Source organism: Ursus maritimus, unplaced genomic scaffold, assembly GCF_017311325.1.
Source record: "Ursus maritimus isolate PB19 unplaced genomic scaffold, ASM1731132v1 scaffold_13, whole genome shotgun sequence".
Lineage (NCBI taxonomy): Eukaryota > Metazoa > Chordata > Mammalia > Carnivora > Ursidae > Ursus > Ursus maritimus.
In genome coordinates this window covers 42,180,046-42,189,984 of record NW_024423675.1, presented here as the reverse complement: position 1 = coordinate 42,189,984, position 9,939 = coordinate 42,180,046, and positions in this window count along the sequence as shown.

Below are 9,939 nucleotides of genomic sequence, written 5' to 3'. Positions count from 1 at the left end.
TGAGTTCAAATACATTTTATTTATACACACTTTCTGAAATTCACTAGAGATTTTCTTTTTATTAGAAACTCTTCTTTATAAATGGCATCTCCACGAGTAAATATCATTAAAGGAACAAGCATCACAAAAAACAGAATGATGCCTCCTTTCGAATACCGCATTCCAGTTTAGATCTCAATACCAAGATTCTTTGAAGCTCCAAAGTTATCTGCAGAATTCTGGTTGAAAAGGCTTCCCTGTTGCTAATATTTGGGGAGTAGCTATAGAAGATAATTCTATTTTATCTGTCTCTCCCATTTCTTTGGGAGAGCTTCTGCTTTCCCTAATTCTAATCAAGTCTAAATGGTAACAGCCATCATTTCTGTCATCCTATCCCCTTGGCCACGGTGACTACTCAGCAGAAGAGTCCCTGACCCAGCTGAAGGTACATAGCATCCCACGGCAGTGACAAGAGTGCTTGCTCCTGGGAGAGCCTCGTGGAACAAGGTTCTTTGTACCGATCCCTTCAGGGACTTCCTTCTGTGTGTCTGTGTCCTGGCTTTGATGCCCTTTCCGTCTAAGAGCTCCCATCTGTGACTCTCTTCTAAGGCCTGTCTGCAGCTGGGGGAGATGCTTGGCTTTCCCATATCACCTGCAAGCAAGTGCAGGGAGGCAGAAGCCTCTGGAATTGATGCTTCTCGGGGTAACATTTAGCCAGTGACCAGCTGGGTGGGAGTTTGAAAGTGCTGTAAACTTGTCGTGTGTCTGGACAAACTCCGAGCACCATTCCCGTCCCCAGGGCTTCCAGAAGTATCAGGCTGAAACTGGAATCTCCTGAAATCACACTTCCATGTGGGTTCTTACTCCCTTCCTGTCCTGCTCCCCACTGTTCCTGTTCTCCTGAGAGCACTTTCATTATAAATGACTTGAACAGTCTCTTTGCAGGCGTTGCTCCTGGAAAACTGGGCCGCGCCAGCCCTGACTCCTGCAGCTCAGTGAGCGTCTCTCCCTGAGATTTTCCCACCTGGAGCTGGGAAGTCGAAAGCTTGCCCAGAAGAGTCTGCAGGTGCTGTGGGCTGGAGAGGATGCAGCTGACCCACAGAAAGCCGCTGAGACAACCTGAAGTGGTGTCTTCCTGCCTCCAGCTGTCCCCGGGGGCATCTCAGGACAAACCCCTCCCCTGCCCCGCACAAGGTGTGGTTGAGATAGAAAATGTGGGTTCCTTGGGGCGCCTGGGTGGCACAGAGGTTAAGCGTCTGCCTTCGGCTCAGGGCGTGGTCCCGGCGTTATGGGATCGAGCCCCACGTCAGGCTCCTCCGCTGTGAGCCTGCTTCTTCCTCTCCCACTCCCCCTGCTTGTGTTCCCTCTCTCGCTGGCTGTCTCTATCTCTGTCGAATAAATAAATAAAATCTTAAAAAAAAAAAAAAAGAAAATGTGGGTTCCAATCGCTAAATTCAGTCCCTGTCATTTGCATCCAAAAGCTTCCCAAATAATATTGTGAGGATAGGAGTGCTCTCAAACGCTGAAGACCCTCTTCACGGAAAACAGCACAGTTACCCAAAACTTTGTACACAGTCTCAGGGGTTCACATTCATGGATTCTCTATGGTGCAGCCCCAGCTACACCCAGCATCGCATATACACTTCTGATTTGATGTGGATTAAACGCTCTTACTCTTCCTGGCAGGAGTGCTCGCCTTGCTGGGTCATCTCTGGGTAATTTTGGAGAAAAACAGTAACTAGGATCTTTGTTTTGGATTTTTTCCACCAGATAAACACAGTTACCAATATAGAAATCACAGCTGATCAAGTCAATAAATAAGGAAGTAAAAAAAAAAAGTGCATGTGCCAAGCAGAGTGCATATTCAATGCTGTGCAAATGTCCCCATGAACGGAAAGTTTGTGAAAACAAGTGGACAGGACAGGGAGAGATGCTGTCATTGAACTATCATCTTACATTGAGAAATACCTCAGTGATGGCAGTATTTCCTTGATTAGGGAAAAATGTCTCTACTGTTGCAAGATCAATAGAATCATGCCTTAGCTTCCACAACTCATCTACTCGATTTTATGTATTTTTCGCCAGTTCTCTTCTGACTAAATGTGTGTCCAAATGAGAAAAAAAAAAAAAAGAAAACCCTTTCTCTCAGGACAGCTGGAAGAGCTCCTGTCTTCTCGCTGCCCTGCGCCCCACACTACACCCAGGACATCAGATCCTACATTCACGCCGCCATACGGATGGTAGCACCACGCACAGGGCCCACATTCATTGTTTCCGTCCTACACCTGTGCTCGGATAGGCCACCTTTCTCTGAGCCCTCTGACCCCACCCCCACCCCCCATCAAGGTAGCCCTGTGTGCGCGGACCTCGGGCCAGCAGGAAGCAGGGCCTGTTGAGAGGCGCTCCTGGGACATTGCCTCGGCTTCCCTTCATCTCACAGCAAACACTCGAGAATTTCCTGGAACTGTTTTGCATCCATTCCTGGGCCCCATATGCAGACAGGGAGGCAGGGTTTCCATGGCGTTGGGCAGAAGAGGGTGCCAGGAGGGGCCAGAGAGATCTCCCTGACTGGCAGGATCCTCACTCCAAGATGGCAGTATGTTCCACAGTTGTAGCCGGCTGTCCCTTCAGGGAGTTTTTGGGGGCCTGGGAAGTTTTACCTCCCTCTGATTGTGTTATCTTCTGCTTTATGAAAAGCTGTCTTTATAAAATGTGAACATATTTACATGTCCCTTGATTTTATGAAATAGAGGAGGAGAGAAAGAAAGAAAAGAAAAGAAAAGAAAAGAAAAGAAAAGAAAAGAAAAGAAAAGAAAAGAAAAAAGAAAAAAGAAAAGAAAAGAAAAAAGAAAAGAAAGCCCCTACATTTGATAATGGTATTTGTCAGTGTCTTTCTATTAATCATATCATCTTCTCATTTTGACAGGCACATGTTAAACTTGAATGCTGCCTCCATCTCTGCCTTAACTGAAACTTGATTTTGCCTGATGACAGTTTTCCTTCTAGCCAGTTCTCAAGAATAGATGGCTCATATCCCCCTCACTTCTTTAAAACGTCACACCTTCAAGCTGCATAGTCTCATGCAACTGCAGAGCACGTTACCACAATCAGAGCAACTTCAAAACAACACCCATTGATTAGCTCACAGTTATGCAGCCAGTAGTTCCAGGAGGGCCTTCTCTGCTTAGGGCCTGGCAGGCTGAAGTCAGGGTGGTGGCTGGACTGAGCTCTGATCTGGAGGGTCTGGAGAGGAATCTGCTTCCAAGCTCACCTCGGCTGTGGGCAGAATTCAGATCCTTATCATTGGTTAGAATGGAGGTCCTCATTTCCTTGCTGGCTGTCAGATGGGGACAATTCTCAGCTTCTAGAAGCTTCTCTCTGCTCCTTCTGTGAGGCCCCCTTATGTCTTCAAAGCCAACAATGGATCTGAATCCCCCACACACTTCGAATCTCTCTCACTCCCTCTTCTGCTACATTCTGGAGAAATTTCTCTGCTTTTATTTTTATTTATTTGTGTATTTACTTCCTTGCTTACTTATTTTAAGTAGGCTTCCCATCCAGCGTGGAGCCCAATGTGGGACTTGGACTCGTGACCTGAGATCAAGACCTGAGCTTAGATCAAGAGTCGAACATTCAACTGACGGAGCCCCCCAGGTGCCCCATCTGCTTTTAAATAAAGGATTTATTTATTAAGACTGACTGATTTTGTGGGCACCTGGGTGGCTCTGTTGGTGAAGCGTCTGCCTTCAGCTCAGGTCCTGCTCCTGGAGTCCTGGGATCGAGCCCCGCATTGGGTTCCCTGCTTAGTGGGGAGTCTGTTTCTCCCTCTGCTCCTCACACTGCTCGTGTTCTCTCTCGCTCTTTCTCAAATAAATAAATAAAATCTTTAATAAAAATTAAAAAAGACTGATTTGGGACTTCCGTTACATCTGTAAAATCCTTTCATGGCAGCACCTAGATCAGCGATTGATTCAATAACTAGGGCACAGGACTCTTGGGGGTGGGGAGCACCTTTAGAGTTCTGCCTACCATGACTACCAGCTCAGAAGCACTTTAGTACCCTTTGGGGGTCTTGGATTCATGTGGAAGCCTCCACCTTCCAGAGCTGATATGCATATTTTCTCCTAGGGCAGCTTCAGTTTCTGGAGTTGTTTGCTGCTTACTGTGTGGCTTTTGTCTGCTGCTTCGTCATTGTCTCCTGCAGCTTGAGGGGGGAGCACGGAGATTCCTCCCACTTTTTTGTGAGGCTAAAAAATTATTTTAAAAGTAAGCTTTAAACTACATGTAAAATCTAGTTATGTTGTAATAGGAGGACATTTTAGAGCATATACTCCCCTATAATAATGACTTCAATGTCCGCTGATTCTTGTGATGTGCGTGGGTATTTGCCAATGGCACATCATGGTTACGAAGCAATCAGAAAAGGCATCAACCATGAATGTCCAGGGCAGCAAAATAGCAGCCCCGCTATGCTCCAATATCTAGAAGGTACTTTATAATGTGCTAAGGGAGACACGAAGATGAATACCAAAACAAGACGTAACCAAAAAAAAAAATCTAGTGAGGAGGTTGAGCTATGTATATAATGTAACATGGAGAAATGTACAGCTGTCAAAAGAGAGATAAAAATAAAATGTTTCGTGTGGTCAGAGGGGAGAAATCTGATTTCCAGCTAAAGGAATCTAGAAGATTCCAAGGGAATACAGCTCATGAGGTAAGCCCTTGGAGACCAAATATCCCGGGCCTTTCACAATTCCACCTAGAGAGAAGCCATTTATCAAGATCCTGTTGGACAGGATCTCATTTATCAAGATCCTGTTGGAGGATCTCACCTCCACACGTGCCCGTTAATGAGCTCAGAAACTGTAGAAGATGCTTTCCTGTCAAATGTAGGAGTAACAGTTCTTCTGAGCGAGATCTAATTTTGATTATTTAAGGATAAACCATGAGACCAAGACATCAATTTTATGACATCAAGAGACTCAGAGACTCACCAAGGGGTTATCTATTGCTATTTTATTCTCCACCCAAAATAAGGTCATAAAATATTCAGATATCATTGTATTTGTTTTTCACAGCTCACAGGATATCTTTGTTTCTGGTCTCTCACCTTCTATTTTTTTCTTAAAGGTTTTATTTATTAGAGAGAGAGAGCACGCAAGCAGGCAGAGGGGCGGAGGGAGAGGGAGAAAGAGAAGCAGGCTCCCCGCTGAGCTGGGAGCTGGATTTGGGGCTCGATCCCAGGACCCTGAGATCATAACCTGAGCCAAAGGCAGACGCTCAACCAACTGAGTCCCCCAGGTGCCCACCTCTCACCTTTTGATGGGCAATCCGGAAACAGAGGATTTGGTCCACAACTGCACATTGACCTTAAAGGGGAAGTTGTACAGACACTTTTAGTAGCATCTTCCAGAGTAAAAGTGATCCAGGTGCTAATTGTTTTGATAGACTGTTTGCAAACATGGCTATCATGATTCTGCTCCCTTTGCAGTGTGACTATGTAGTTCTTCCCATCAGGAGGTGGGGTCTATTTCCCTTCCCTTGACTCTAGGCTGAGCTTGTAAGTTGCTTTGACTAATAGAATGCAAAAGAGGTGACGTCATGCCTATTCTGAGCTGGGACCTCCAGAGACGGTGCCCACCTGCCTGCCCTTTTGGAACTCTGCTGAGCCCCCATGTGAACAAACTCAGCACCCTGTGGGGCCAAATCCAGGAGCAGAGCTGGATTTCAGGTGCTTGAGGAAACCCAGCTGAGATCAGCAGAAGTGTAGGTTCAAATAACTAGTGGCTGTTATTTTAAGACACTAAGTTTTGTGTTGCTTTGCTGTACTCTCCGAGTCCCATTCTCTTCTGAGGCAGGTTAGAAGGGCAACCTTTCTGATCTTTAGTAGCAGCATTCAACAGTGACCTGGGACAAGGATTTCTCACAGGAATTTTGCAAGCATGACATATTTAATTTGTTTCAGTAATGTGCAAATTATCTTCCTGTGGTGGGTATGTACAGAGTTTGTGTAATTTACTTAAGAACTGCTGTTAAAGGTCACAAAATTTTGTTTCCTTCTTTTTCTTTCCAAGAGTGAAAAAAACCCCCATTAAATGTGTGATGAGTTTCAGATGCTTCAGCAGAAAAACGGGGAGTTGAATGGAGAGTCTCTTGGACCTCCAACCTTTTTTTCTTTTAAAGATTTATTTATTTATTTGAGAGAGCGAGCGAGCAGGCAGAGGGTTCAGAGGGAGAGAGAGAATTCTCAAGCAGACTCCCCACTAACCACGGAGCCCACCGCAGAGCTTGATCCCAGGACCCCGAGATCATGACCTGAGCCGAAACCAGGAGTTGGCCACCCAACTGACTGAGCCACCCAGGCGCCCCTGGACCTCCAACCTTTCAAAATGCTTCACTGGTGCTGTTCACATAGCATTGGCCAAATTTTGAGGGGCTGGTCTGAAACATCAGAATAACATGTTCTTTTTAATTCTTATGGTTGATTTCTTTTTATAAATAACATTTATAAGGTACTTTATCCTTTACAGAGCAGTTAATTCTTTACAGCACATTTGAACCTTATAACTTGAAGATGTACAAATCCTCACCACCACCGCCGACCCATTTTATACTTGAGAAAACTAAGGCTCAGAGAGATTAAATAACTTGGCCCTAATGGAAGGCGTGGTATGTTCCTATTATCATCTGACACCAAAAGCTATGCTTTTATCCATGTATTAATAAGTGATTAGTGGTTTGGAATTTGCTAGTATGTTAGATGTAAGGTGTTCAAATTGTTAACCCCTTTTTTTCTCGTATGACATCTATGTCTTTAATTTGGAAAATATTGAGTAAGGAAATAATCAACTATCAATAAGTCATTTAATAAAAAAAAAAACTACAGCCTTCTTTGCATGCTCAGCTTTCAAGTGTTTATAATCTACTACTAACCTCACTGCTGATATTGGTATATTCCCCCAAACATTTTTTTGTGAATATTTAAACATCCAGAAAAGTTGAAAGAATTTTAAAGTAATACCCATACACTTGGATTCTATAATTAATATTTTATAATACTTTCTCTATCATATCCTTCTACCTATTCCTATCCATCCACAAATCAATCCCTCTGTCTTTACTTTTAACCAGACAGTTTGGTAGCCCAGAGTAAAACACAGTTAAGAATATTGCTTTGTGAGCAAAGTTTGTCACTTCACCTTGGCACCAGGGTCTGCAGACAAAACCACTGATGATCTGAAAGTCAACTTCAAAGGAAGGATGCCAATAAAAGCGCCAACTGCAATCAGTTTCAAAATGACTCACGTAGTCTGAATGGAGGCATTGCTTGCCTGCTGATAGGAAGGGTTGGCAAGAATGCAACTCCTGCCTGCTGGCCCAGAGAATGTTCCCTTACTGCAGATCTAATTCTGAGTCATGTTTTGGGGTGGTCTGTCTCTTTTCTTTCTTTCTTTCTTTCTTTCTTTCTTTCTTTCTTTCTTTCTTTCTTTTTCTTTCTTTCTTTCTTTCTTTTCTTTCTCTCATCCCTTTATTTCTATCTTCCTCCTGAGATTTCCCTCTCAATAGTGATATAAACAAAAATAGAAGACATGGAAAGGAATCATGGAATCATGGAATGTAAAAGGGACAGGAGACGAGAGCACCTTGCAACTCTGCCCAAGGGCCCAGATGTCCAAGATGAAGGGTAAAGCCCCCTGAGCAAAGAAAACTAAAAAGCATGTACAGTGATGGAGAGAAGAGACAAAGCAAGTCCAGAAGAGTGATACAACGAGGTGTTAGGAGGAAGAGCAGTCAGTAGGTGCTTTGGGGCCGGGAAAAGAGGCCCTGGATATACTCGTCCATTGTGTTAACACTGTAATGCCCACATAGCTGATAACTGATTTTCTATCTCTGGAACATGCTACTTCATGCTTTATTCCACTCACTTGATACAAGTATCAAATCAAAGGAAAATTCCAGTCTTACAAATGGATTTGAAATTTATGGCATAGGGAACCCCACAAATTCCAACGTATGCTGCTAGTTTTCTGTAAATTGGGTGGGGGAAATTCTATGGCTGCTTGACTGGCTGCTGGGAGTTTCTCCAGTAAGTAAAACCCCAGTGACTCTTCCTCTCATTGCTAAAACCACAACCACTCTGTTTGGGGATTAGCAGATGTTTACACACTACCCAGAGAGCACTCAGAGGGGAGCACGGAGAGGAATGGAAAAAGGGAATTTTGGAGGAATTTAAGCAACTGTCTTGATGAACGAAGAGTAAGGAAAAATTCTACTGCACCTAAGTATTATTGGTGTAGTACATTATTTTTTTTTTAAGGAAAACTTCACCGCCAATGTGGGGCTGAAACTCAAAACCCTGAAATTAAGAGTCGCATTCGCCACTGACTGAGCCAGCCGGGTGCCTCAGAGTAGTACATTATTCATGGATTTCCTTATGGACAAGATTATTTGGATTTGGGTTTGAAAAATGAGGGTCTCTGATAATAGTCTGTAGAAAAGGATTAGAAAGTGATGCCCAGGATGAAAACCATCATGTCAACCTAACTGGTTCTGGAGATCAAATAAGGCTATAACCATTGCCAGAGAAGTGGACAGAGGCTGGATGGAACACATGTCCTGGGAAACACTGGACAACCAGAGTGGCTAGAAGAGAACAGCAACTGAGCCATGGGAATAGAAGATGACTTGGAGTCGCAACTGGGCCATCACAGCTGCTCTGACATCCCAGACGACTGTCTTGCTCTCCACAAGGCCTGAGTCTGAATGTGTCGTTTGTCTTTGAGGTCTCGGGCAGCTCAGATAACTGAAAATGGAGACCTTCTCTCATTTGAAGATGTCCCGGCATTCCAAAAGCTATATGTATGTGAGAGGAGCGGAGGAACGAACTACATCACCTTCGATCACACCTCTGTGTCTTTCCTCTTACTAAGTATTAGGAGCTTAACTATATTAGGGGCGATGTAATTGTTAGTTGATGAAATAAGCCTATGTTTATGTGGTTGCTGTGGACCAAATTGGGTCCCCTCAAATTTCCTATATTGAAAACCTAATCCCCAATGTGACTGTATTTGGAGACAGGGATTTTAGAAGGTAATTGAGGTTAAATGAGGTCATAAGGATGGGGTCCTGATCTGATAGGATTGGCAGACTTATGAGAAGAGGAAGAGGAGGATGAGTCAGTCTCTTGCTCTCTTCACATGTGCACACCACACCAAGACCACGTAAGGACGCAGTGAGAAGGTGGCCATTTACGAGCCAGGAGGAGAATGTTCATCAGAACCTGACCGCGGTAACACCCTGATCTCAGACCTCTAGTCTCCAGATTGTGAGAAAATAAATTTCTGTTAAGCCACCCGGTCTGTGGTATTTTGTGATGGCGGCCCAAGCTGACTAACAGAGGTGGTAATAAGACCAAAGTAGGATCACAGTTCTGACTTCTGGTCAAACACATGTTTGGCTCTTCTTTTTATCTATCAACCAGCTTTCTTTCACTCCCATTCTCTCCCTCCCTCCCTCCCTCCTTCCCTCTCCCTCTCTCCCTCTATGTATTTTCCCAAATGAGTATTCTGTCCTTAGATTCCAGCTGACCTAGTGATGATAAAACTCAGCAACATGAGATTTTAAAAGGGGCTTCTCAGAGGGCCAGGAACCATTTGGCCCCGGGGAATTCAATGTTCTGCAACAGTATTCCATCTTTTTCTTTTGTGATATTTATATTCACCCTTGAAGGGTTCTTTTCTTTTCTTTCTTTTTTTTTGAGGCTTTTTTTTCTCACCTATTTCACCTATCCCCTCACCCACCTCCCCTCTGGTAACCATCAGTTTGTCCTCTATAGCTAATAGTCAGCTTTTCTGTTTGTTTTTTCTTTGTTTTGCTTTTTAAATTCCACATATGAGTGAAATCATATCATATTTGTCTTTCTCTGACTAATTTTGCTTAGCATTATACTCTCTAGATCCC